Below are 26,622 nucleotides of genomic sequence, written 5' to 3' on the forward strand. Positions count from 1 at the left end.
AATACCTCAGTTGGCCTGGATAAAAGAGCTTGGGTTTGACTGGGCATTTCTATCTTTCTCTCTCCAGGTGGTCTCTCCAATAGGACAAACTAATAACTCTATGTGGTGGTTCAGGGCTCTAAGAGCAAATGTCCAAGGAGGATAAATCCCTATTTGCAAGCACTTATTAAGACTCTGCTTCCATACCATTTGCTAGAATCTCAATGGTCAAAGCAAGCTACTCAGCCAAGTCCAGAGTCAATGGGAGAAGGAACTACATAAAGACTTAAATACTGGAAGGCATGGCTCATTGGGGTCATGTCACCAGTGTAACAGGCAACCACACAAATTATACACCACATCTTGGATTGGGCACTTTACATCCATTTATCTTCTTTAAAAATCAAAACAATCCTATGAAGTGGATACTATTTACAATTTTCATTCTAAATAGATACAGAGAGGTTAGGTTACTTGAACAAAGTCACACTAGTATATCAGGGGAAACAGCCCCCAATATTTCAACGTAGGTTCTTTTCTATTTTCTCTAATTGTTGACTGGTCTGAGAAATAAGGGGAAAGAGTACAAAAGAGAGAAATTTTAAAGCTGGGTGTCCAGGGGACACATCACATGTTGGCAGGTTCCGCAATGCCCCCGAGCCATAAAACAGGCAAGTTTTTATTAGCAATTTTCAAAGGGGAGGGAGTGTACGAGTAGGATGTGGGTCACAGAGATTGCATGCTTCAAGGACAACAAAAGATCACAAGGCAGAAGGTCAGGGCAAGATCACAAGGTCAGGGCAAAACTAGAATTACTAACGAAGTTCCATGTCCTGCTGTGCATGCATTGTCACTACTAAACATCTTAACAGGGTTCAAGAGCAGAGAACCAGTCTGACTAGAATTCACCAGGCTGGAATTTCCTAATCCTAGCAAACCTAGGGGCACTGCAGGAGGCCAGGGCATGTTTCATCCCTTATCTGCAAATGCATAAGGCAGACACCCCCAGAAAGGCAATTTTAGAGGCCCTCCCTGGGAATGCATTCTTTTCCCAGGGCTGTTAATTATTAATATTCCTTACTGGGGAAAGACTTCAGCAATATTTCTCTTACCCGATTTTGGCAATAAGAGAAATATGGCTCTGTCCTGCCTGGCTCCCAGGCAGTCAGACCTAATGGTTATCTCCCTTGTTCCCTGAACATCGCTGTTATCCTGTTCTTTTTTCAAGGTGCCCAGATTTCATATTGTTCAAACACACATGCTTTATGAACAATTTGTGCAGTTAATGCAATCATCACGGGTCCTGAAGCGACATACATCCTCCACTTACGAAGATGACAGGATTAAGAGATTAAAGACAGGCATAGGAAATTATAGGAGTACTGACTGGGGAAGTGATAAATGTCCATGAAATCTTCACAATTTATGTTCTTCTGTCACAGCTTCAGCAGGTTCCTCCATTCAGGGTCCCTGACTTCCCGCAACACTAGCAAAAAGGGGCAGAGCTGGGATTAAATCCAAGCCATCTAATCGCATAACCTGAACTCACAAATCTGAAGACACAAGCACAAGAATAGGAAATTATTAAGTTCTAGAAGTAAATGATATTCCAGAAATACTGAGGTAATAATTGGTTTCAGAATTTATACATTCTATAACAATTATAATATTTTTGTCCTGCTCTTTTGAAGAGAGGGCTAAAAGCATTGTGAATCACAGAGGCAAGAGTGGTAGCTTGACCTGGGTGACAATTGTACTTCTCCTTATTCATTGAGTCACTCAATGTCTTAATTTCCTCAACTATAAAATGAGAATAGTAATAATATCTAACTTGCAAGTCTGTGATAAGGTTAAGTTAGGTAATATAGTGAGCATAAAGTACCTAAAATATTATTGATGCATAGAAGATGCTCATAGCCATGTGTGAGAGTGGTAGATGGAGCTGAGCATGGTAGGACACGTGGGAAGCCAGTCTCAGGGGATTCATGATCTCCTCCATTAGCTCTCTGGAGGATGATTAGGGTGTTGAGTTTAAACTACAGGATAGGCTATTACCCCTGCCCGTGGGTGGGAATCATGGGTCAGAGCAGGGTGGGAGAAATTCCTGGTTTGTGACACCTCACTCTAGGAACACTGGAAAAATAGACGCCGTGGTTCCTGGAAGACTTATAACTGCTATCACCACAGAACTAGTCTAAGTAACCCATCCCAACTCGACCAGGCTGTATTATCTGCAAATTTCATCTGGCTCTAAAAATGTTTCAGGACACTTCCCAAATTTGGCATGTACTAACTCAGTAAGGATCAATTATCTAGCTCTCATTACCTGCCAGCAGAAAAACTGCTTTGATGTTAGTGAAGATGTGGGAAAGGGAGGAAAGAAAAAGCAATTTGTCATGGATAACTTTCCAAACCTTAGTTTCCATTGTCTGGTTATGCCAGCTGCTGTCTGCTGGTTTTGAGGCAATTTATAGCTGGAAGAAACGGGACTCCACATTTCTTCGTTTGGGGTCTGAATGATGGCTTTTTCCATGATATTGTAGTCACAGTTCTATACATGAGTTATGGCAGCCACAATACTATGGGTAAAAGGATAAATCCCTCACAGCCACAATACTATGGGTAAAAGGATAAATCCCTCACTGCCTTCTCTTATCTCCAAAGCAGTCGGGAGTGGGGAGGAGGCCATTTACCCCAAAGCAATAAAATGAGGGTGGGAGATGTGCCTGTGTCAGAAACGGCAGTTGGAAGCATGCTTTGCTGAAATGCTCTCAGATGCAAATGCGTTATTACACAAATCTCTCTTCCCCAGTTGCAGAAGGACAAACTGAGAAAGGATGATAGAGGAGAAACCCTCGATCTTCAGGGCAAGCCCTTTTAAGACCTGCTCATTCCACGTATGTCCCTGGTAGCATATTGCCCAAACATCACTCTCCAAGGACTCAAGGAAACTTTTCCCAAAGCTTTGTTTTGGGGGTTTTTAAAGGTAGTTTTCCATAATTCATTAAATGTGTTCTTTCTCACGATCTCACATGCTTGAGTAATTCCTGAGTGCAGCACCTCAATACTGTGGTACAGTTTCTGTTTCATTAGCTGTGTAAACTCACATAAGTTTCTCTACCTCTTTAATCTCAGTTTCATCATCTGTAAAATGGACATAATGACCCCTATGTCACAGTGTTATTGTGGGAGTGAAATGAAGTCATTTGCACCCTCTTTCCTCTCACCTTTCTCCTGGACTTTATCAATTCTGCATCCCACATGTCTCTAGGATGGATTCCTTTTTCTCCATTGTCCTGCTGACACATCATCTTTCACCTGGACCCTAGCAGGACCCTCCATCCCCCTGCCACAGATGCCAGAGGGATTTTTCAGAATGCACACTGACTCTCCTCCACCCAAAGTTCTTTGCTCACCCTCATTGGCCCTAGGCTAAGGTCCAGACGGGAGCAGAACACCCATGGCTTGGTGACCCCACCCTAAGGATCCCCCCACCGCCGGCTTTGGCCTCCATCCACCTCACTCTCCATATACAGTTTCCCACGTCACATAGCAAACGACAGCATTTGCTTTTCCACCAAACTCTCTGTCTCTCTTTGTCGCTCTCTTTTTCAAGTCTATTGGGTCTTTACACAAGTTACTTTCTCTGCACAGGGGGCTCTAGTTCCTTTTTTCCACCCAGAACATTCCCATGCACTCTTCAATACTCGGCACAAGAATCATCTTGTCCACAAAGTTTCCTTCTCCATCTCCCAGGAAGACGTGGGCTCCCCTTTCTTTGCACAACACCTCCTGCCTCCATGCGGGCACTTTTCATTTCATTGTGTTACAGTCTACCCCACCTTGCTGTTGGCTGCAGCAACTGTCTTTGTTGCCTCAGGGTACTGCACAGGTCTGCAGAGAAGAATGACTCAAAATATGTTGGCCTAGGGCCGGGCGCGGTGGCTCACGCCTGTAATCCCAGCACTTTGGGAGGCCGAGGCGGGTGGATCACGAGGTCAGGAGATCGAGACCATCCTGGCTAACACGGTGAAACCCCGTCTCTACTACAAAATACAAAACATTTGCCGGGCGCAGTGGCGGGCGCCTGTAGTCCCAGCTACTCGGGAGGCTGAGGCAGGAGAATGGCGTGAACCCAGGAGGCGGAGCTTGCAGTGAGCCGAGATCGCGCCACTGCACTCCAGAATGGGCGACAGAGCCAGACTCCGTCTCAAAAAAAAAAAAAAAAAAAAAAATATTGGCCTAAAGGAACTAATAAATGCAAAATATTCTTCCTTTTAAATGATGACTTTCTTATCTCCCTCCCTCCTGTCTCAAGAAGTCAAACTCACTTTCAGGAACAATGACAAACTGCATGGATCTAGCTGAGCTCAAGGCAGACAAGACAGAGAGGAGTCGTTATTTTCAGCACAAGCAAAATAATAGGGGGACTCAAAATGGTAAGAAATACAATGCTTAATTCTCATAACATTTATTTTGTCAATGACACTCCATCTATTTCAAGAAAGTATCTGGGGGTAGTTCATAAATATTAAAGCATCTTTAAAACATGACGAGTTAAAGAAATAAAACCCAGAACAAAAATATTTTAAAGGGAGTAAAGAATGAGATGCCTCAGTCTCCTGGAATATTAGTGGTCTGTAAGAGTGGGGCTGGGGAGGAGGAAGGAATGTGCCCTTGACCGCTCTGGTAGATTCTTTAGAAGTGAGAGCATCCACGAGAGGTATGGCCTTTGAGGGGGCGACAAAAGCTACTTATGAGATGGCAGAATTGAGAATCCAAAAGATGGTTACAACTGTGTGGTCACACGTGCAGTGGACAAAGCTGAGATTTTTGGTTTAAGTTTTTGTATGGAAATTGTATTTTAGGCACATCTTTGTCCTTGAAAGACTTTTAGCAGCCTAGGGTTATTTCTGAACAAACACATTCCCTCGTATTCTTTTCGTGGTTTAAAAATTTGTCTCTTAATTATATTGAAAATACAATAAAAAGGGAATCCAAGCAGTACTTCTTTCCTTTGATTAGACAATTCCTAGGACTTCTAGTCCTGGGAAGAGATGAGGCACTTGGAGGCTCGGGAGCCAGCTCTGTGAGCGGCCCTGACGCAGCAGCGTGGTACAGTGAGGACGTCTCTCCGGTCATGCACCCTCTTTCCTACTTGTGCCTCTGCAATGGTGTTATCAGGGCTTCAATCTCAGCATTTCAAGGAAAAAAGAAAATTATTTGAATGGACAGCTTTACAGTTTATGCAGAAAAGAAATTGGAAGCTGAAGGATGACGTCGAAAACTACCACAAGAGCAATAGACTCCACTCTGTAATAAAACGAAACAAAATACTGATGTATGCAAAAGCACAGATGAACCTCAAAAGCATCAGGCTAAGTGAAAGAAGGCAGCCACGAGAGATTACACACTGCATGACTCCATTTATATGATATTCTGGAAAAGGTAAAGCTATGGAGACAGAAATCAGATCAGGGATGGGGATGAGGGGAGGGGATTTTCTGGAAAGGGATGCAAAGGAATTCAGTGGGTGATGGAGCTGTTCTGTGTCTTGATTGTGGCATTATTACAAGACTGTTATTACAGTTTTATTGTATTGAATTTTACTGTATGAAAATCATACCGAAATAAACCTCACTTACATACATACACTCAGGACAGTCCTGCTGGAGATTATTGGAATCAAGGTCTGTGGAGGTGTCTGGGAAATGGCCACTTGGATTTTGCCTGTGTTATCCATTAAAACTCTGTGGCAGATTTTGTCTGGAAAAAGAGTTCTGCTGCTAAAAACACTTGGAAACCACAGGATAAGATGAATGCCAGTGAGGGGCAGCCGAGGTTTCTTAAGAGAGCAATGCCTGTCTTCATTGTTGTTGTTGTTTTTATATGTATCTTACTAGGAGACAGAAACCAGAAGAGGAATAAAAAAAGACTATGTGTAATTACTTGCCCTGAGTAACCCCACAAGTGTTTTCTTTCCTTACAATTTAGTCTTAATAAGGACTCTGCACTCTCTAAATTTAGGACCAATGGTATGGAAGCCTTCTATTTTTGCCAGCTTGGAAGAGTCACCTAAACGATGCCCCTCAGAGTAAAGAGGTGCAAGTCAGCGACGCCTTTGTTAACCCCAGACAAGCCCCTGATGGGCTTTCCTGGCCCCCAAACAGCAACTATAGTACAGCAATAAGAGGCCGAACAGCAACTATAGTACAGCAATAAGAGGACTTTGGAAAGTTTTGCAAGCTGGGAAACTTGCTGAATAAATCATCTCCGAAGCTGCAGTTTGTCCCCAGGAACCAGACTGCTCTCCTGAATTCAGGACTGTGTAATGCTTCCATCTGAATGCCCTTCAGTGGAGCCAGCCTCACCCTTTCACCACTGCCCACCCCCCACTCATTATTGGTTTTCGCCTGAATTCCTCACAGGTTCCTGACTGAGCCCTGAAGGCATTAAAGTTTATGAAAAGAGTTACAGTTTACTAACAAATATTTGGACTAAGGGTATTGATTGGAAGATGTCAAATTCTTTCTTTCCAGCTTCTGTAATTCATGTCAAATGTTCAGATCGTTGTGTGCTCCATTGTCCTCAGAAGTCCAGACCTGCCATGTCCCCCATCCACACCTGGACTCTCACCCCATGATAAGAGCTTCTCTCTGTTGCTAGTTCCTGGATGCTTCACCACCCTTTATTAGTTTCCTAATCCTGCCCACATTTAAGTAAATAATCCTCTCATTGCATTGTCTTCAGTTAAACCCTTTGATTGTATCATCTAATTTCTGTTAGGATAGTGACCATCACAACTCCCTACCCAAATCCTACAGTAAGTTCTCCGAGTCCTAATGATCAAATCCAAACTCCTTTATGCCCTTCCTCCCTGACCTCATCTCCTGCCACTCTCCCACTGTCCAGTAGGTTCCATTCTGTTCCAACTTTTTCCCGTCCAGGGCAGTTTGCATCAGTGTTCCCCACTCTAGATTGTTCTCTATATGCTGGTGTGGCTGTCTCATTCTCACTGTCATTGTGCCAGGTCAGATGTCACCTCTTCAGAAAGGCCTTTTCTGGCTACTTAACATAAAGTAGCCCTCCTCCCTAGACCCTCTCCAGCCATTCCACTACTCTAGGGTACTTTTTTTTTTTTTTTTAAGTTTTTATCAGTATCTGAAATTACATAGACTGTATTTGCAAACACATTTGTTGTCTTTGTTCCACACTAACCTAAGCTCCAAGGAGGCTAGGGCTTTATCTTATTTACCACTGTATGGTCAGAGTTACTGCAAAAAGAGTTTATGGCACTCTCAAACTGAGTCAAAGGAGTTTAATAAAGGAATCATTTAGAAAGATGAGGGCAACCGCGGATAGGGCAATACTCTGGGGCTAATAACATCAGGGTCATCAGAGTGTTTGCCTGAACTCTGAGAGGACTGTCTGGTGGGCAACAGCTGCTGGTAACAAACCCATAGCAAACTGGCAGGGAGGTAGGTTCACTGGTCACTCTCTTCCTTCTCATCGTCCAACCTCTTGCCACAGGTCCCCATTATCCAACAAGAAGTTGGAGTGCAAAAGACTCGATGCAGCCCATACCAGTTGGCCTGCTGGGACACAGGGTAAACGGCTGAACGCCTCTCAAGGACCACAGCATCATCTTCACTAGGCTCAAGACAAAGCTCAGCACCAGGCCCACCATAGTTTCTAGCCTCAGGGGCACCATTCACCCAGATTTGTGCAAAATGGTGGCTGTGCCTGGCAGTAGGATATCAGAGAAGGAGACATAGAATGAATCCATGAGTTTCATGGGTTTGGCTCTGGTTTCTAGCTACTGGTTGGGGGGACATTCACTCCCTCCCTAACACAGGGCAATCAGGACAAATGAAGGTTCCCTCCCCAGTGGGCTTCCTGAAAGAGTTCCCAAGACCTCAGCCATTGTCCTGTAAGACAGAGAGAGAGAATTCCTATGACTGGTAGACTCATACATTCTGTGCTAAGAACATATCTGAAGTTGAAGAACAATCTCTATTTATGTGCAGCATGGAAACCGGAGCTTGTTTTGCATTGTGTTTGGAGGCAGAGAGGAATCAGGTAGCAGGCTGGCAACTCTTCTGATTTTTTCATGGGCTGCAGAGCTCTCCAGGCTTTGTGGGGGTAGGAACAAAATCATCCATCTACAGGATTAGTGGCTGAATGCGGAAGAAGCCAAGTCATTACACACTATGCCATCAACTTTTAGCAAGGTGTAGAGTTACCATGGCGACATGTATGGGGTAGGTATATCTAAGTGGATTATTAATCATAAATCCCCCTTGAGTGCCTACTAGGTATGGGAATGGTGAGAATTCACAGCAATGTGAAGACAGATGTCTTCCCTTTAATAATAAGCAACGAGAGGAGCTATAGATGCATGATTGAGAAGCAATTACAAGGGGACATGTTACAATACTAAGAGTGAAGTGGAAGCCACTTGTCAGAAGAGTTTGAACATAAGGCTGGAGAATAATATGATGTGATGAAAATTGCTGCCAGAACAATCTTCCTCACTTCCTCAGTGTAGGACAGGTTGAAAGAGGAGGTGGCCTGGGATGGCTGTGAAAATGAAGAAGCTGGAACAGACGGGACAGACTGCTAGAATGTACAGCCCAGTCATCCTGAGTATGCCTGATGGCTAGGCTGTGTCATCCCATAAATACAACTGAGCTATAAACAGCTGTGAGCTCTCTGTGGCTGTGTTTACCTAGTAAATTTAATTTCTCAACACATCTTTATATTTGATCCAGCCTATGCTATTTGGATGAAATAATGTCATTGCTTTCAATTACTTTGCATTACTTTTGTTACAAAAGGAAAATGAATCCCCAGCACGTGTTAATTTCTGGTACGAATTCTGGTTCCTTGTAGAGGAAGCTGCTGCATACTTGTTGAGTGATGACACACTGATCAATAAAAAAAAAAATAATAAAACCAGTGAGTACATGTCCTCTGGGGGCCTTTTAACTTCAAGCCTATAATGCAGAAACTTGTTCTTTCTTACCATAAACCACTGAGGCACCAGTTGACAGCAGACTAAGAAGTTTACCTTCTATGTGAAATTTGCATTTGAAAGGAGGATCTTTCTTTATTCAACATTTATGGAGCCTTTACCAAGTGTCAGGCTCTGTGTTAGCTATCGAGGATATAAAGATGGCTAAGATGTGGCAGAACCCCCTCAAATAGCTCACCCCCCTAAGGGGGGCAGATAGAGCAATGCTTGACAGCGAGAATTACAGGGTTTAGGAGGCCCTAACAGGAGAAGCTGCTGACCTAGACTGGGGTTAGGGTTGGTCAGGGAAAGGGTTGTGGGCGTCTCCCACTTGCCTCTCCAGGCCCACACTCCATGCTCCACACTGCCCTGTGCCCTGGGGGCTGACTGCAGGGACTGCCTCAATGGGTTCCTGTGCCTGCTGCTTCTAGTTGGATTTGGCCAATGGGGAGCTACAGCGAAGATGAGCTAGAGGAAGGAGAAGAAGGCTGAGGTGTTAATTCTCCAGAATCCCTCCTTTCAGGATCATTGTAGATGGGCTGTATCCCCTACTGAAGGATGCAGCTCTGGTCAAGTGGCCCTTTCCTCTGACTCCTTCTCTGGGTCCTAGTAACCTTCTCTCCCCTGGTGCTTTCCAGCCTCTCAGATGGTCACAGGACTACCAGCCATTGGGTTCAGTGCCATCGCTTTTTTGTTTCCTTAAACCCTGCTCTCACCTTTATAACTAGTCCCTTTAACAGGCTCCTCAGTTACCCAGTGATACTGTGCCATGCCTTTCCTGTGGAAACACAGGATGTGACCATCCTGTGGATAGTCAGAGAAGCTTTCCAGGGAGGAGTGATGCCCAAATCGAGAATGGAATAACAAGGCGTTATTTGGGTAGAAAAGTGGAAAGGGTTCAGTCAGAAGCAACAAGAAGCCAGCAGAGGGAAGAGATCATGGGGTGTTCTAGCAGCCGGGGCATGATCCTTGAACCCTCCTTCTCCTTTACCCCCAACATCCACCTGGACGCCAAGTCCTGTCCATGCTACTTCCTCACTATCATCCAAGCTGCCCACTTCTTTCCACTTCTGCCATCCTCTGGATTTCTCACCTCTCTTACTACACCAGCTTTGCAGTCATTCTCACACTCCTGCTGAAACCCCTTCACTGTTTCTTCATAAGCTTCAGGGTAAAGGTGAACTCCTCAGCACGGTCCTCACAGCCCTGCCCACTGCCCTTGGGCCCAGCCTCCTGCACTTGCTGCCACAACTCTGCCTCATCAATCCACCTCCCCCAACTTGTTCTCTAGGCTCACTCTGCTCATCCCATAGAACAAACAAGTAGCACAAGAGTAAAGAGCACAGGCTTTGAAATCAGACCAAGGATGGTGCTGCACGAGGGCAGGTGCTTTGTTTTGCTCACTTCCCTAATGTCCAGACAGTGCCTGGCACACAGCAGATGCTCAAGAAAATTTGTGCAATGAGTGAAATCCCAGTTCCACCAAATACTGACTCTATGACTGTGAACACATTAGGTCATCTCTCTATGCCTTAATTACCTTTACTATAAAATGTGGAATAATAATAGCAATTAACACAGAGATTGGTGTGATAATTACATGAGATAATACACATAAGAAGACCGCTTGGACTATAGTAAGCTCTCAATGTGTAGTGCAAACGTAAAAAGCCCTGGCCAATTGTAAGTGAAGAATTTCCTCCTAGAATTGTATTTCTTTTCCCTTAGCTTTCGAAGTACAGATGGGTACTTTATCCATCAGACACAATGCCTGGGGCCCATGGAAATATTTTATTTCTTTTAAAATTAGAAGCAAAAGGAATATAATAAAAATGAGTATGTAATAATAAACAGAGCCTGGATTACATTCACTGTTATACCAATGTGGTTATAAAGCATAATATAATTTGTTTTGTTTCGATGAAAGAAAGACCCCATGAAAAGTTATAATGTGTTCCTGTTTCTTTCCCTCACCCTATTCTTATTATTCCAATGGATAATATGATTTAAAGCTTTATACATTAAGCTGCTACTGTAGATCAGACACTGCCCTATAAAGAACAAAATCTAGAAAAGAGTGGGAGGGGCTCTCTGTGTTTGGGGCGCTCATCAGGCACAGTATTAGGTAATAGAGAGGCAAAGAAGGAGGGTGATAAAGAGATGCAGTAATCCAGAGAGAAGTATTGTTTCCTCAAAAAGTCGACGATGTGGGTGGCTAGGAAGTTCCCAACACATGATCCCAGCATGATGAACTCTGTGTATCAAGAGGAAGGTGACACAGCACTATGGCATCATATCATTTTTCCAAGTCGGGAGCATGAAGCTGAAAAATATTTTTTACTGACAAGACATGGAGAAATTGAGTCATGGTTTTCCTTCTTGGCATTTGTAATGTATCATGTCAGAATTCATCTTGATTTTGCTGAATACCCAATAAATAAGCTCTGAAAGAAGAATAGTAGTAATGTGTAAAACGTGAAGACATCAGTAGGTTGTTACTACATGAGTACCCGATAAAATTTCAGCCATTTGGGCAAAGAGGAAAATAGAAGGAAATTATCAGAATTTTGCAATAAATGTTCTGTCAACTTGGGGATGGAGTGCCATCAAAATCTAGCTGCGTTTATCTATGGGTAATGGAATTGTGAGTTATTTTGAATTTTGTTTTATTTTATTTTTTCTTCTCTCTCTGTTTTTTGTTTTTACAACCAACACCTGCAGATTTTGTCTCTAAAGGTCAACACAGTTTTTTGAACTCAGTTATAAAAAAATAATGTCACATATTGAGGAACTGAAAGCTGGCCATAAGCTAAGTTTTATCAATACAAGATTGATTAAATACATATAGTGTAGCCTTAAACAGACATTAAAAATTATTATTTAGTCAGGATTTATTGATGTAAATGACATTCACAATACAGTGTTGAATATAATGTACTAAAAGAGTACATAAGACATAATTTTCTTTTTTAAAAAATTAAAAATATCTTTTTAAGGCCAAGAAAGACACACATTAAAATATCCATAGCAATTTCGAGGTGTTGGAAATAGAGGTCATTTTAACTTTTTCTTTATATCTTTCTTTCTAGTCTTCTTTACAAACAAAAATGTAAAAAACTACGTGTATGTGTTTTTTCTAAGAAACGTTTTCCCTGAACAACATTTCTCTAACTGAAATTCATGTGATTTTGAAAGAAGGAACAACAATGAAAATGCCATTGCCACAAATTCAACATCTCCAAGATGTACCGTATTTCCAAACCAACCTGCTTCTCCTTCCTGCTTGACTTATTGGGACAATCCTTGAACTCACAAACCCAGACATTTGTTTCCCAAACAAAGTTGTAGTGAGTTGCAATGACTATAAAGACCACATGACAAAAGTGAGGTTATATTTAGGATGGGCTGAGGGGCCATGCATTCCAGGCAGGGGGAAGAGCATGAACAATGGCATTTAAGAATATGCACATAGTCACTGAAAAACTGTGAGGAAACACAAGTGGATGAGTGGAGAGTTTGTGAAGCGTATAGTAGGAACTAAGATAAAGTGGGCCAGATTAGAGGGTCTTAAATACCAGGCTGAGGGGTCTTCAGTTTATCCAGGAAATGATGGGGCCATTGAGCTTTTGAGCAATAAAATGACTAGAGGTAATTGGAATCTTTGAAAGACTCATCTGAAGGCAGAAAGCAAAAAGATCAGTTTTACTGCTGCTGTTCATATCTGGGATGAGAAGAGCCTGGATTAAAATAATTAAAATAGCAGCAGTGGCAGAAGAAAAAGGGACAAATGAAAGACTCCCAAAGGAAATAAAATATCTACAATTTGGATTCAAGATGTCCACCTACCAGGGGTACACCTACAGGCTTGTCCCAACTCTGGGAAGAGACACTTCCTGAGCTCTCAGACATACAGCTGACACTCTATCATCCAACAGAGGGGACAACTGTGACACTGGCCATCGAGCCATCAGGCAGGTCTCACTGAAGTAGTCATTGCCCACAGCCACAAGCACATTTGTCCAGGCACAGCTCAGAACATCCCAGTGAGCAGGTATTACTGGTGTGTTCCCCTCCTACCCAATTTAAAGATGAGGAAAATCTTGGCCAGGAACATTGAAATGACTTGTTGAAAGTCTCACAGCTATTAAGTGGCAAAGCTAGAACCAGGGAGGAAAATAAACTATTGCACACCCATGGTGGATTAGGCAATGGCTGCTCATACACTTTACTGGGATTAATCCTTACAGTAACCCTAGGTGCTGTTATTATCCCCATTTTATAGATGAGGAAACCGAGGCTTATGGAGCTTAAGAATCCCTCCCAAAGTAGGCAAAGAGATTCAGGATTGGAATTCATGTCTGTGTGATTTTGAAGCCCCGTGCTGTAGTCCACTGCTATACAACAGATCACTCAAGGACAGAGGAGAAAGTGAAAGACCACCAAGGGCAATGATCCAGCCCCAGTCCAAATTACTGGAGTAAATGAGCCTAGAAATTTCAATTCACTCGTCCCTATGTATAAGGATGGAGTCTGTTTTCCCGCTAATCAGCCTTGCAGTTTGGCCCAGACCTGTCTCCTAGCAGCTTTCTCTCCTCCAAGCCACATACAGGCCTGTGAACAAATACTCCGTGGTGCCTGGAGTCACAGAAGGGCTCGACTTTCTTGATTGTGACAGAGAGGAACTCAGTGTTAGCAAACTGAAAGCAGAAATCCCAACTGCCAGAGAGATCCTTACACTTTGTACAATGCCTGTTTCCTTAAAAACCAAGCAGTCCTAACTAACCGTCTGTTGTGACTCATTGCCAGAACGTTCTTTGGACAGACAGAGCTCGGAAGCTTCCAACAAAAAGTAAGATCGGCCCTTTGGAACAGCTTTTTCTCCCTTACGGGTGGAAACTTCCAAACAGAAAGCTTTAGGGTCAGGTTTCACTGGGACCTTAAATATAATTTCTTCACTGTGGAGAGATCAGTGGATGAAGAAAAACCAGAGGCCTGGAAAATGCCATGGGGGTTCTGCTCATCCTTTTCCTGGTTTCACTCCTTTGCTACCTTGCAGGGGAGGGACAAAAACCTAAAAACAGAGTTTGTTAGGACCCTATTGTTTAGGTTTACACTGAAGTAAGACATTTGTTCCATATCTCACCTACATTTACCTAGTTTCCTGGAAATTCCTTTCATGATCCCACAGTCTAGCCACCCCAAAAAGTAAAAACTAACCTCAGGTAAAATTTATATGAATGAAATGAATCCGGGTAGCAAAAGGTATTCTGTCCTAGCCTGTGGGGGTCTTGTATTCCTGATACACCCAGCCATGTATACACTGTCCACATTTGTCTACAATTTTCCCATAAACCTCCCAAGGAATGATCTGTAACCTCCACAAAGAAATACCATTTTCTCTACCAAAAAAACTTAGCTGGGCGTGGCGGCGGGCGCCTGTAGTCCCAGCCACTCCGGAGGCTGAGGCAGGAGAATGGCGTGAACCGGGGAGGCGGAGCTTGCAGTGAGCCGAGATGGTGCCACTGCACTCCAGCCTGGGCCACAGAGCGAGACTCTGTCTCAAAAACAAAACAAAACAAAACAAAACAAAAAACAAAAAACATTTTTTCACATCATACCTCTGATTTGGCACTCATATCCACACAGACATATGGAGAGACCAGAGAACATTGAAAAAAAAAGTATGCCTTTAAGAGAATGTCGTTGCTGCTTAATATTGCTGTGCATATTCCTCTCTTTCTCCAGCTGCTTTGTCAAGTCCCTGAGGGTAGAAACCATGCCCTGTGCATCTTAGAGCCTCCACATAGAGTCTAGCTTGTGGTAGGTATTCAATGAATAGGTCAGAAGATGCAGGTCAGCTCAGAGAGCAGGTCAGGGAGACAGCCAGGAGGAAGCAATGCCAAACACAAAGGAACATCTAAAATCTGAGAATAGGCCACTTCTGCAGTGCCCATGATAACGCTGAGTTGGATCTGATTTTGCCACTGAGTTCCAGTGGTACAGGCATGAAGCCCAAAGCGGTGTCAGGTGGCGGCCACAGGGAGATGAGGCAGCAGCCGGTTGGCAACTTCTGAACTGGCCGGAGTGAAAGGGGAGATGATTCAAAGGGAATCTCAACTGTCACTCCAAGACCTGATATGCCTTGGAAACAATTCGGTGAAGCTTCAACCATTACCAGAAGTCCTCAGCCCTTTGGTTGTGGGTGGCACTGATCTATGACACAGCCTCTAAGTCCTGGCAGGCTTTGAGAGGGCAGAAAGGACACTGCCTGCGCAGAGATTTCTATATTTAAGATGGTTGTCTCAGCCTCTGATTTGGAAACAGTTTGTCGTAACTAAACCATGAGTGCTTCCCTACGGGGTTGTTTCTTTGCAGTTGACACCCTACATTGAAAAAGTCACTTTTTGTTCTTTGTTTCAAGAGGTAGCCCATCTGGATATTATCCATGTTTGTAGTAATAATATAAAACAGAAGGATTGTTTAATTTATAGTTAAGCAAAGAAGCTGGGGTCACTGATGCTGGCTTCGAAATAGAGATAATTTTGAAGAGTACATGCTTGTTGCAAAAACATGCAGCATCTTATATGATGGTTAGTGGTAAGAGAACTAGAATTTCTATAATGGAGGGGTTTAAGGTACTCATATGTTTGGAAATAGAGAAGGAGGCTGGAAGCTGCTTTTACATGGTAACTTTCACAATATTGAGAAAATCTCAATTTTCTATACCAACGGTGGCATGAAGACTAAAGTCCCCCGAACTACAATCATCATCCCTTCTACCCCTGAGTTGTCATTGCTTTTGGCTTAATCCTGCATTTCATCATGATTTTCAATCTTTTCCCACTCCTTCCAAGGAAAGCCTTGTTTAGTTTTGGCATTTTACTCTGAAATGTTCATTTCAACCTATGATTTATGTAGCAATATGGGTTATTGTTGACTCCTCTCTTTTGAACCTACCCTCTGTGGGTTCTCCCACAGTCACAGCCTAAAACCAGGACCCCATCATCTCTCTCCCAGACTGTTGTAAAGACCTCCTGCCCTCCTTCTCATTTATCCTGCTGCTTGATGGACTTTCTTAATGCATATTTGAGTGTCACTCTCCTTCCTTAACAGTTCTCTGCAGTATCCAATCTGACTTCCTTAGCATGACATCTCTAGGCTTTTATGACCTGACCCTTGCCTACCATTCTTATAAAAATGAAAATAGTTCTTTCTGTTGTTGCAGAGGTTAATAATGTAATGAAGGCCTTTGTAACGGGTCTTCATGATTAGGGATTACTGAACCCTCTGCAGCACTTTGTAGCTGCCCCCCTGTGACTTCTGCTTCCAGGGAGCAATCTCTGGTCAAAAAATAATGACCACCACTGGAATCTGTCAAAAAATGAACTCTCTTAGGCTTTTCCCAAAGACAGTCATATAAGGGAGGGTGAGTTCAAATCAGGGCAGGTTACATATGGCATTCCTTTCCCAGGTAAATATCTTTACCATGGCAGCCGACAAAGGTTTACGAATATTTTTTAGCATTCTGAAAGCTTTGAAGAACTAAAATAGAAATAGCCAATCTAATTACCAGCACTATTCAGAAGCTGTTGACTCAAGGACACGCCTATTAAATGACAAGAGAAATAACTCCTTGTGGACCCAATTGAGCCCAGGACTGCTGGGCTGTTGATTTGCGCTAAAAAATTACTGGTGTACTTTACTTTGTACTTCGCAACTGAGGCCTGCTGGGGGATGTTTACTCTTTGGGCTTTGAGATCTATATTAGTTTATTATTAAAGATGAGTGGGGTTGGTGGCAGGCAAACTCTGACACTAAGGGAGAGACCCTAGTTGCCCTTAGAACCAGTCAAACTGGAAGAAGCCAGCCTTGGAAAAAGGCTCAGGAATATGAGATTTGCCTTCTGGGCCCCAGCTTCCCCTTTTGGGGCCCTCCATGGCACCTCATCAGAGTCATATGGTGATAGGGTTAACATAAAGTCATCGGGCCTGTGTTCAAATCCCTTAAGATACATGGCCTAGAGTAGGGGGTGTCAAACTAAGGCCTGAGAGCCAAATCCAGCCTGCCACCTGATTTTATAAATAAAAGTTTTATTGGAACACGGCCATGCTTACTCACTGAGGTGTTGTCTATGACAGCTTCTGTGCTCCAGTGGTAGAGCTGAGTAGCCACAAGACAGACCACACAGCTCTCAAAGATTAAAACATTTTTCACCTGACATTTTACAGAGTTTGTAGATCCCTGGCTTAGAGCTAGTGACTTAATCTCAATTTATTTATCCATAGAATCCTGATAATAATATTTCAAAAGATTTTATGATAATGCTAATAGGTGTTAAACAAAAATAAATAAGTACACTTGGAAAATGCTAGGTTAAACAAGGATGTGTGCTTTTATTACAGGCTCTCTTGGTTTTTTTTTAATTTTTTTTTTTGAGACAGGGTCTTGCTCTGTCACACAGGCTGAAGTGCAGTCACAAGATCATAGCCTTGACCTCTAGGCTCAAGCAATCCTCCTGCCTCCCACTGAGTAGTTGGGACTGCAGGTATGTACCACTAAAGTCCAGGTAATTTTTTCATTTTTATTTTTTATAGAGATGGGGTCTTGCTATGTTGCCCAGGCTGGTTTCAAATTCCTGGTACCAGTTTGTGACACATATTCAAGCAGTCCTCCCACCTTGGCCTCCGAAAGTGCTGGGGTTACCGAGGGGTGAGCCACCACATCTGGACCCTCTCAGAGTCTTTAAGAAGCCAGTCAGGGAATCTGGTAGACGTTTCCCAAATTAATTTAAACTTGGAACCCTACTGTCATGAAGAATGTACAAGAGTTGTCTTCATGCATACATGCGTGTGCTTCAGGGATACACAAAGACTTCTAAGAGATACAGATAGAGTAAAATGAACTGGTTTCCAGTTCTTAATTCCATATGAATTTTTTCATAAAACTGACCCACCGAAGGATCAGCCTGCCTTCCCAATACTGCGGTCTTCTTCCCCTTATAAGAGAGAGTCTGGCTCCACCCTTATCCCATATCTTACCATAGGGACCTGCACCTACTCTGGATTTCCGACTTCTTTAATGATAAGTCATGAAGTCCCCAGGGCCCACTGTCTTACACAGATTTTTGTTAAGCCTGAAGGCTTGCATTAATGACGTGTTTGGGGCCTGCTGAGATGCTCTGAATTCAGAATAGCTAAAGTGGTATGGGTTTGTGACACATATTCTTAAGCCTATAACTGGAAAGTTTTCTGATACTACCAAATTTTTCAAGATACATCAAAGAAAACCCTCGGGTGAAAATTCTACATCATTTATTTTAGATTTAGTCCTCTTTATTCAACAAGCTACTTAAAACATTTTATCAAGTCATATTACGAAATGTTTATGTCCATTTTGATCCACCCCCACCTGATTTCAAGTTATCAAACATTTCATCTTTTCTACTCCTATTATTAAAAAAGGAATCTTTAGACTTGTAATGAAAAATCTTAGATATTAACTTAAAAATGTGTAAAAGGGTATGTGAGTCCTAAATTCTTTTGTGAGGTAAGTGAGCAAAAACGTTTGGATACTTGTCTCTTGCAAGACTAGTTTTATCAGCACTCTCTCTGGGAAACACTAAATTAGACAGGTATATGAAGAGACCCAACCCAACACACAGCAGCTACTTAACAACTATCTGTTCTCTCCTCCTGGTCTCTTCCCCAGCCAGTCTGATCAATACATTCATGCTCTTTCTCCTCTCTCCAAAACACCAACCTTGCTCCCAGCAGAGGGTTGATAAATCAATTTATACTAAGAGATGATTTAATTTAGGGTGCTTGCTCGTAGATCACCCAGCACCAGCAAGTTCACATTCAAGAGAATACAAGCCAATGGAAGAGGCAAGGCAGTACTGGGGAGTTTCTCTGCTCTTGATATCAGGCAGCTGAAAAGGACCGCCTATTTGTACAGCTTTTTTTTTTTTTTTTCTTTTGCAGGTGATTTTTCACTGGAACGAGTATGTGCTGTTTGAGCCCCAAGCAGAATGCTTCACAAGAGCAGTTTCAGGGCTGGGCTCCCGCTCCGTGGACTGTGAGGCTGAGGCTGACAGTGACTTCCGGGGCCCCAGGAGCACATTCCCTCTGAAAGGTCCCATGGGGGCCGTCTACCAGGAACACTTCTGCGCCTTCTCCCGGCACCACCCACGCTCTGCCAGCTTGTGGTATTTGGGGCTGTCTTACTTTCTCAGAAGTTAGAGAACAATCTGGAAGGGCCAATTTTGTGAGTTTTCTCTAACCTCAGAGATGAGATCAGTAAAACGATTAGCAGAGCACAAGAAATTCTGACACATCTACCCTTTTAGGAAAGCCCTGAACAAAAATCAACCCAAGGTGACACTATTCTCACCATTTACCTTCTGAACATCTTTCTGGCCTTGCACTGCCCTGTATTCAGTTTGTGGTAGGGGCTGCTGCTTCCAGAAAGAAGCCCCTAATCCAGGAGGACTGCCTTCAGGTAACATTCCAAACCACCGTCCCCAGAGAAGCCGGGAGGAGTTATTTTCTAAAAGCCTGATTCCTGAACTCAGAGGCCTTTGTATCCCATTATTACTCCTCCTTTAGGCTTTGCTCTCTTCTAAGACTCTGTGTTGAAAAAGCAGCAGTTAAAACTCTGTGTTGAAGAAACAGAAAGAGAAAATACCATTAAAATGGGCTGAAGTAATAGTAATAATAATAATAATATGTATTGGTTCCAGTATCTGAAACACAGGGGTAATTGGTACATCAAGTCGGGTTTGATCCAACAGCTCCGATAATTCACTAAAATCTTCCCTCCTCCTTGCCACAACAAAGGATCCATCCTCAGCTCCACGTGATGTGCAGTTGTAGCCCACCCTGCCCCATGCGCCCTCCACCCCGTGACTACAGCCACCGTGCACCTCACACATTCACACTCCACCGCCCAGAGAAAAGAGGCTTATCAAATGGAAAAGAAAAAAATTTCTTTCCTAGAAGCCCTAGCCAGCATGTTGTTTCTTATCACCTCAGATTGGCTTATGCACCCATAAACCAATCACTAGGTTAAGTCAACAGGGCTCACCCCTGTTATGAGGATAGAATAAACCCCACCCAAACCAGGCATAGACCCATTCCTTCCCCACCTTGAGACCAACCCCATGCTAAATAGAATATGCCTGGTCATAAGCATTATACTGACTGACCTTCTGAACTCTTAACTTTTTCCTTGCCATGGCCTTTAAGAAGGAGCCCCATCTTTGTGTCTCCTGACAGATGCCTTGCCTTCTAAACATCTGCTTCCTCTAGACGCAGTACAGGTCATTGATCTCAGACTACTGCCTTGATTGCCAGCCCATCTGGGTTGGAATTTAGTTTTAAGGTGAACAGTATCTAGTTCTCTCCTCTTATTTTTCCCATGGGCTTTTCCCCTGTAACAAAGCCTCGGCATTGGCAATCTTTAGTACAGGAGTGGTTGGGTGGGTAATGGGTCCACAGTCTCAGTTACTCTGACAACTTGGCATAAACGTAAACCATCCCAGTCTGTTCTGAACCAACCCCTTTGAACCCTTCCAGTTAGTTAGCTGCTTGCTTCTAGCTCCAACCCTATAATGAAGTGAAACATTGATGAGAAACATTATCTCCACTATTACATTAAGGGCTTCTTCAATCAAGCTAGCTGTTTGCTTTTCTCTCTAGGCAGCCCAGTCAGAGATTAGTTCTAACCAGGGTAGAATGGGGATGAGCCCAAAGTATGGCAAAGATCTGATTTACTGTTCAAGCTCCTCTGGAATCAAGGCAGAAAGTTATAGCAGCCTTAAAAGATCTGATTTACTGTTCAAGCTCCTCTGGAGGCTTAGGTAGACTCCCTTTCTTTCCTGTAGGCATCTGGATTCAGGAACCTCTGCTTTTTTCCATGCCCCCCACACCTGTGTCTACATGGCACACCCTGGTCTGGACACCACTTCACCCTGACTTCAGTCCTTGGCCACATCGGAGCTCAGTGTGCCATGCTCACAGTTAAGGCTTCCTCTGACCTTGGTAATGGCTCAGCCACCCCTAGGAACAGCTTGTTTTGTTTGTGCTGCTTCTTTGAGCCACATGACTGATTTGTCATTCAAGGTGCAGGTCCTCTGCTTACCAGCCTTAAAATCTGCCTATCCTTCCCAGCCCTGATCACTGGAAATCTACGTTAAAATAGCTGAGTCCTTTCCCATCTGAGCACCATGCCTGTCCCTTGACTTTGAAAGACACCTGCTCTCCCCTGGTGCCCCAGGATTCTGACAGCTGAAATTCCCTAAACCAGCCCCATGTCTTCCAATCCTACACACTCCTCTTAGGTGAACCCACAGTCCCAGTGAGCATATCCTGCTTTCCTCCCAGGCCTTTTCTGTTTTCCCTCATAAAAGCCACAACATCTCATTAAAACCTCATGGTCTATTTTATTTCCCCATGTTGCTATCCTGAAGCTGCCAGGTAGCCTGCTAAAGAAAAACATTTCACCCCTTCCACTTTACATCTAATGTCCAAGTAGTGTTCTTTCCTCTTGCCATTCACATATTTTTAAATCCAGTTTTATCTTTTTCACATGCAACCCACTGCTCAGGGATGCCCGAGCAGTCTACAGAGTGCAAGCTCCAGTCATGAAACTGGCCTCTTGAGATAGAACTCTGGGGGAGAGGCTAGCAGGAAGGGTGGCAGGAATGCATTTTAAAGGACTGAGGCATCGGGGCAGGAGGCAGGAGACAATGTCCATGGAGGACATTAGGCCTGTGCCTAATGCCTGTGACCAGGGCCAGGATTAGAATCAGCCGACTAGACCAGTGACCCCACTGCTGAACCTTCTCCGCCTGGTGCTCTCTGGGTAGACTAGAAATATTCTTGAACTTGTAGTGAACAGCTGTTTGACCTTCTTCTCGTGTCCCACTTCCCTTCTCCCATAATAGCGAAGATGTAAGAATCAAGACAGAAAGTTACAGTAGCCTTGAAAATAGCCCCCGACAAAAGGCTGCCAGTCCCAAATGAACCTAAACCATTTTCCAACATGGTTGTTAGTCAGCATTTACATAGCACTCCACATTTACAGATTGGGGGACTGAGGGCAGTTAGTCATTTGTATCAGGACAGAGAACAAGATGAGGGCTGCGGGTCCTGTTTTCAATTCTTCTTAAGATTCTGATTCACTGCCTGAATGAAGAAACCCCAACCCCAACTCCTTCAGGTGGAGGCCTCCTGCACAAGGGCAGGCTGAACCCCAAACTTGACATTGGCTGCTCCTGAGTTCTCAGCCCACAGCCAACAGCCTTCTTTTCACAGAACACTTTAGGTCCCCTCTCCTGTCATGAGCCCTAGCAGAGACAACGAATACATCAAACCCTTAACAGGTATGCCAAGCTCTCTTGAACATTCACAGATCAACACAGTTATGAGCATCTTTGTACTTCCAACTGACTGCTTCATTATTAATGTGAAATTAAACCCATTCTGAGCGCTCACAATCTGGTAAGTGTTCTATAATTGTGTTTACTGATATTGCCTTGATATTGAATACCTGGGAACAGATATAATAAATAAAGGAGGTTGGAAATCTTAGACATGATTACTTTCAAGTTGGAAAACTATAGATCTGAATGTGGCTTTGCCAGATGCTTGAGCCACTTAAATTCTCTCAGCCTCAACTTTTGCATCGTAAAACAGGGATAATTTTGCCTTCCACTTAGGGTTGTTGTGAAGACAATGAGATAAGATTTGTAAAAGGCCTAACATAACATTTGAAAATATAGCACATCCCCAATAAATAGTAGTTAGTATTAATGTGCTACATTAAGATGGAAGTACAAGATAATCAGAAGATACAGATAAACAGAGCAACTCTTAAAAGCTGTCTTTTTCTTCTTTTATGCATTTAACAGTATTCATGGAGCACCTACACTGTACCAGATATCATTCTAGAAGCAGAAAATACAGCAGAGAACAAGACAGGTAAAGCCCCAGCTCTCCTGAAGGTTACCTGTGAATGGCAGGAAGATAATAGAGAAATAATAGTTAATAAAGATGATAATTTCGGATATCCATAAGTGTTGAGAAGAAAATTAAACAGAGTGATATGATAGAGAGTGACTGGTGGATTTTAGAAAGAACCTCTGTAAAGGATCATAATTGAGGTAACACCTGCCAGGAGAAGCCGTAGGAGTAGAGCCAGGTGGAGGAAACAAGTGCCCAGGCCTGAGGGGGAATCAAGCCTGGCTGGCCAGGAGAACTGAATGAGGACAATGGTGTCTGGGGTGGTGAGAGAGAAAAGGGATGAGATTAAGTTGAAGGTCTAGGCAGGGGATCTGAATTCTTATCACAGCTCTGCTACTAGCAAGCTGTTTGGCTTTAAATAAAGATTTTAAACTCTTGAGGTCTCTCAGTTTTGCCATCTGAAAAATGAGGGGAAGGGGTTACCCTTGATCATTGTTAAGGTCCTTTCAACTCTGACTGTAATATAGACCAAAAGCACCATTACTCTTCCTATGATGACAATACTGCAGTCAAATATGACTCTCTTACAGATTGTCCAGTCTTATTTGTAAGTGTCTATATTGATCTTTAGGAAAGAGTTACCTGTAAAATCAATCAGTCCCCACATGTAAAATCCTTCATTCTGCTTATTTCGAAGTATCTTTTGGATTAGTTATGGCCAAAAGATCAGCTGGCCATAGAGAGTTTTTGGTTCCTGGTGGCAAAATACTAGCAGCTCACAGATGGTCCCAGGAACCTAGTTTTTAAAGTTTATTTTAATCGTTCTGTATTGTGTCTTGACCTTTTTTCAAGCAACTAAAGAGCATGTATCAAGTCATACAACTGAGTCTGGAAAACTTTAAGAAACTTTCTATTTTGTTTGATAGCATCAACTTGCAGAGTAGGTTATTCTGAATAGTCAAAACGAGTGTTAAAATGCTGTTTGTAAATCATTATCATCTTTTTTTAAGTCCTCATGATAGTGATTTTATTAAATTAGTTGCTTTATAAAACATTGCAGATGTCGCAATTGTTAACATAACAATTTACCAAACTGCAGTTAACTGGTGCAGTTTACTGAGCATGTTTATAAAGGGAAGGAAATGCCAAAACCCTGGTAAAGTTGTTCCACTGTGGCCTAAGAGAACAACGATTGGTTTTTCAGACACTTAAATTGGCAAATAAAAACAGGTAAAGAGTTTCTCTCCCCCAGCTGAAGCACTTCATCAGTAGAAATAGCCTGATAAATTACTTTGCACTCAAGAGATTCCACAACATGTAATGCAATAATGGAGAAATTTACCTCCTTTAGCTTCAAAGTTGGAGGGTTTTGGTCATTTTAATTTTATATCAAACTACTGCTGCAGTTTGATATAAAAACTATAGAGTGAAGATATCAACCACAGTATCTTCACTCTGAGATAAGCAGTCTTCTTCACAATGTATTTGTAATATCATCATGTTCAATTTTAAGACAAAGCAATTTTAATACTAGGTGCACACCACATGCCCTTGCTGCAAAATGGTATTCTTGACAAGTTATGGAGCAGTTCAAGGAGGTATGGTTAAGGCTGTATTACTGAATGATACTGGTAAATACTATACAATTTTTTTGTCATGTTGCAATCTTTTGTTTCCAATTCCGTGACTGCTGCTATGAAATCAGAGAGCAACAATGACAATATTATTAGGTTTGTTTTGAACTATGATTTAGTAGCAACTGAAGTTCCCAATTTTAACCCCTTGGCAGCAAGATCCAAGTTCCCTCATTTGCACATTAGCACCTAAGGGTCGAGGGGCTAAATAACCAACACAAAAGATACAACTGAACTTCCAATTGTAGCATTTGGCAGAACTGAAAGGAAAGGAAGTTGTACTACATGTTCAAGGGATTGTGCGCAACATAAAGATGACACCAGGACGGGAGGCTAAGGCAGAGAATTGCTTGAACCCGGGAGGCAGAGGTTGCAGTGAGCCTAGATGACGCGGCTGCACTCCAGCCTGGGAGACAGAGAGACTCCGTCTCAAAAACAAAAACAAAACAAAACAAAACAAAACAAAATGACACCAGGAAAAGATAAAATGTCACATGAAGTCTTCATAGTCTTGTACATATCCTCCATCATAACCACCATAATCTGCCAGATCATCTTTCCTGGTGGCTTTTATCCCCCTCCAGGAACCACACCTTTCTTCTTTTTGGTTTTGCTTTGTTTTCAGTGAATTGGTCATCTTTTTCAAGTCATCAATTTCCAATGAAATACACACATCTCAAACTAAGATTTCCAAAAAGAAGGCATCATATAGTGACCTTTCATATTGTGTAATTCTATCTTTTAGTAACTTTCCAAACTCTGTAAAATCATCTCTTGAAGATGGGCTCATAGCATCTATTCCATAAACTGTATTATTAACACCAAAAGTTTCCTTTGCTAATTAGAGGTCTGACTCTTCCTGTAATTTATTTAGCCCCAGTTTATCTGCTAATTGTTCTTCTGGTGTTAGCACTTTAGGTTCTTCAGGTTCTTCTAACCTCTTTTTAATTTCTTCTGGCCTTTTCTTCTGTTGCCGTTCTTTCTCTTTTATCTTCTCTGCTGTTTTTCTCTTTTCTGAACTTTTAACCTCTGGTTTTACTTCTGCTGCTTCTTTTTTTACGTCATCATTGTTATCAGTTATCCTTGACGTCCTCGTCCTAGTCCTCGCCTTCCTAGCGGTCCCCACCGGCAGTGCCGCCGCCCCACACCTTCTGCACTGGGTCTTCCACGGAGAATGCGTCTGCCTCTCAGGAGTCGGAGTCTCCAGCTGCCGCCGCCATCTTGAGCCGGGTGTGAGAGTGTATGAGCCGGAGAGCTAGCGAGGAGTTAGCGTGGAGAAGGTGAGTCACTGGGTTTGCTCGATCTTTATCACCTTAAATGTTCAAGCAGGTCTGACTGTAGTGCACGCCTCTTCTCTAGGGATTTAATATGCAGTAGTTGACCACCAGAGCAAATGTACATTTAGGAAAATGACAATTATCCACCATGGTCAACAGTGACATAGATAATTTAAAGTCACCCAACGTGAGAACTGAGTGAAATTCTAAGCCATCAGATCAAGAAGGTAGGTACTTATTCTGAAATGGCTTTAGTATAACAGATTTGCACTAAAACTGTTCTGGTCAAATGAGTAACTAACTCTCCTGCTTTGTTTTTTACGCACTTACAGCTTCTTGGGTAGACCATTCCAGAACTTAAAAAACAATCTTCCAGTTCTTTCTTATTTCTAACCTAAGTCCTTTACATTGCCTTCTAGGTTATTTCCTCTATTTCTGTCATATATGGAGAAGGGTAAACTGGTGGTTACCCTCAGCACATTACACTTTTTGATATGGTTTGGCTCTATACTCCCACCCAAATCTCATGTAGAGTTGTAATCCCCAGTGTTGGAGGTGGGGTGTGGTGGGAAGTGATTGGATTATGGGAATGGTTTCCAATGGTTTACCACCATCCCCTTGGTGCTGGCTCATGATAGAGTTTTCAGGAGATCTTGTTGTTTAAAAGTGTGTAGCACCTCCCACTTCACTTTCTTCCTCCTTTTCTGGCCATGTAAGACGTGCCTGCTTCCCCTTCACCTTCTGCCATGATTGTAAGT

General features: G+C 42.8%; 1 pseudogene; it reads right to left on the reverse strand.

Annotated features, from left to right (window-relative positions):
* Positions 1–14,527: 14,527 nt before the first annotated feature.
* LOC110742634 lies at positions 14,528–26,578 on the reverse strand (annotated as a pseudogene).
* Between the last annotated feature and the right edge of the window lie 44 nt (positions 26,579–26,622).

The sequence above is a fragment of the Papio anubis genome, chromosome 2, assembly GCF_008728515.1.
Source record: "Papio anubis isolate 15944 chromosome 2, Panubis1.0, whole genome shotgun sequence".
In the NCBI taxonomy this organism is placed as follows: Eukaryota; Metazoa; Chordata; class Mammalia; order Primates; family Cercopithecidae; genus Papio; species Papio anubis.